A 3,359-nucleotide genomic window follows, 5' to 3' on the forward strand; every position below is an offset into this window, starting at 1 on the left:
GTGGTCTCTGTAGAAGTGGATGTGGCCTAATTTTGGGCAAGTGGATGCTCACGCAGCCACAGGTAATTTACTCATAACAAGCAATCTCGTATAACATGAAGAAACAATGCAAATCCCCACAAAGAGGTTAAGACGATGAAAAGAGTCCAGAAGCCCTATTAGGTGCTACTCACCTAAGGGATTATTCTGAAAAAAAATCCAGATATGAAGTAAGGAAGATGTTCAATGAACTCAATGAAACAGACAGATATCCAGTAAATTAAAGGAGGACATGAGATAAACAATCGAGTAAGTCCAGGAAGAAATGAGAGCTGAAATTGGAAAGCTATGCACAAAAATGTCATGAATAAAAGATTCGGTAGATGAAATAAAAAACTCAGTGTGTGCCCTCAACAGTAGAACTGCCACAGCTGAGGACAGAATCAGTGAGCTGGAAGATCAGCTGAACGAAGCCTACAGACAACAACAAACAATGACAAGAGACCTCAAAATTGCTCTAGAGCAAATCAGAGTCCTAGGAGATAATTCCAAGAGAAACAACATCGGAATCATTGGAGTACCAGAAGGTCAGGGAAACAATCCCAATGAAAAAGCCACGGTCAAAAAAATCATTGCTCAAAAGTTTCCAGAGCTGGACAATGCAGCCATTCAGATTCAAGGAGCCCGAAGGGTGCCAGCTAAAAGAGACCCTAACAAAAACACTCCAAGACATATCATAGTTAGAATTATGGATGCCATGGATAGAGACACGATACTGCAAGCAGCAATGTCAAAGAAGAAAATCACATACAAAGGAGCACCCTTTAGATTCACAGCAGACCTATCAGAGGAAACCCTCCAAGCCCAAAAGCAATGGTGGGATATAGTGAAAAAAACTCACTGAAATGAATGCTTCACCAAGAATACTCTGGCTAATCTCTCACTCAAACTTGAAGGAACAGTACACTATTTTCTGGATAAACAGCAGCTCAGGAATTTCATAGACTCAAAACCAAACCTAAAACAAGCACTAAAGGGGCTACTATAAAACAAGATAAACTCTACAAGCACAACAGACCCATACAGAAAGATGACACAAAACCCATAACAATAATCTCTCTCAATGTCACCATCACTGTCGCTATTCTCCTGTTGTTCATCGATTTGCTCAAGTAGGCCCAGGAACGTCTCTATTGTGACACTTGTTACTGTGTTTGAAATATCGAATATGTCATGGGAAGCTTGCCAGGCTTTACAGTGCAGGCAAGATACCCTTGCCGAGCTCTTCAAGAGGAGCGGAGGAATTGAACTCAAGTCGGCCGTGTTGGCCGCATGCAAGGCAAATGCTCTACCCACTGTATTATTGCTTCAGCCAGTCTAAATGCACCAATTAAGAGATACAGAGTGGCAAAATGGATTCAGAGACAGAACCAAACATTCCACTGACTACAAGAAACTCATCTGAATAGTCAGAGCAAACACAGACTCAAAGTTAAAGGATGGAAAACAATCCTGGAAGCAAACAGCTCCCTCGAAAAAGCTGAGGTAGCCATCCTAGTATCCAACAACATAAATTTCAGGTTGGAAAAGATTAGAAGGGACAGTGAAGGCCATTTTCTACTTATCAAGTGATACGCACAACAGGAAGAAATCACACTCTTAAGTGTATATGCACCTAATGAGGGAACAGCTAAATATTTAAAACAACTTCTAACAGATTTTAAGAAGGACATTGCTAGCAACACAATAGTAGCCGGAGACTTCAATATTACCTTATCACCTATGGATAGAGCAACAAGCACAAAACTCAGCAAGGAAACTTTGGCTTTGAAGGAAGAAATATAAGAGAGAGGACTTATAGACCTATACAGGGCTTTACACCCCCAAAATAAAGAATACACATTCTTCTCTAAAGCACACGGAACATTTTCCAAAATAGACCGTGTGCAAGGCCACACAATATACCTCAATATAATCAGGAAGATAGAAATAGTATCAACAATATTTTCAGACCATGATGCATTAAGAATAGAAGTGAATCACACACAGACACGGAGAACCAGATCAAACACCTGGATTTGGTTAAACAACTCAATGTTGAACAATGAGTAGGTCAGGAAGGAAGTCAAGAATGAAATAAAAAAATACCTGGAAACAAGTGAGAATGAAGACACGAGCTACCAGAGCCTCTGAGATAAAGCTAAAGCCATATTAAGGGGAAAAGTTATAGCTCTGCAAGCATTTCTCAGGAAGGAAGAAAGGGCCCACATAAACAACTTGACTTCACAGCTCAAGATCTTAGAAAAGGACCAAAAAAAGGAGCCCAAACCAAGCAGAAGGAAAACTATCATAAAACTTAGAGCAGAAATCAACGACATGAAAACCAAAAAACAATCTGAAAGATCACTGAAACCAAGAGCTGGTTCTTCGAAGATAGATAAACCACTATGAAGACTCACAAAGAAAGAGAAAGAGAGAGCCCTAAGAAACTGAATCAGAAATGAGAAGGGGGATATCACAATAGGAACCAAAGAAATTCAAAAGATTATCAGAGACTACTTTGAAAGTCTGTATGCCACGAAACAAGAGCACAGTAGCACTGTCCTCCCGTTGTTCATCGATTTGCTCGAGCAGGCCCAGTAACATCTCCATTGTGAGACTTGTTGTTACTGTGTTTATCATATTGAATACGTCATGGGTAGCTTTCCAGGCTTTGCAAAAGAACACATTTTCCTGTAGTTGGCAGGATTTGAACCTGCACGGGGAGACCCCAACGGATTTCTAGTCCATTGCCTTAACCACTGGCCACGACTACAACTTCTCAGTGGCAGAGCATATGACTGTATGAAACCAGAGAACCTAGAAGAAATGGTTAAATTCCTGGACTCCTATAATCTCCCAAGGCTGAATCAAGAAGATCTAGAGTAACTGAATAGTCTTATTAACATCAAGGTAATTGAAACTGTAATCAAAAATCTTCCCAAAAACAAAAGCCCAGGTCCAGATGGATTCACTAGAGAATTTTTCCAAACATTTAAAGAGGACCTACTGCAAACTTTTCCAGGAAATTGAAAAAACAGAAACTCTCCCAAACAGTTTCTATGAAACCCAAATCTTTCTAATACCAAAAGGAAAAAATGACTCCACAAGAAAAGAAAACTACAGGCCAATATCCCTGATGAACATAGATGCAAAGATTCTCAACAAAATACTAGCAAATAGAATTCAACAACTCACCAAAAAGATCATACACCATGATCAAGTGGGATTCATCCTGGGGATCCAAGGATGATTTAACATTCGGAAATCAATCAGTGTAAACCATCATCACTTGATCAATTGAATTCCTGTTAATCATCGATTTGCTCTAGCAGGTGCCA

At 39.8% G+C, this 3,359-nt stretch overlaps 1 non-coding gene across 1 annotated transcript; it reads right to left on the reverse strand.

Annotated features, from left to right (window-relative positions):
- Positions 1-2,713: 2,713 nt before the first annotated feature.
- Positions 2,714-2,794, reverse strand: TRNAS-AGA (transfer RNA serine (anticodon AGA)). Its single transcript has one exon. It is a non-coding gene; the product is annotated as a tRNA-Ser (tRNA).
- Positions 2,795-3,359: the final 565 nt, after the last annotated feature.

This window comes from Sorex fumeus, unplaced genomic scaffold (genome assembly GCF_029834395.1).
Source record: "Sorex fumeus unplaced genomic scaffold, SorFum_2.1 ptg000094l, whole genome shotgun sequence".
NCBI lineage: Eukaryota > Metazoa > Chordata > Mammalia > Eulipotyphla > Soricidae > Sorex > Sorex fumeus.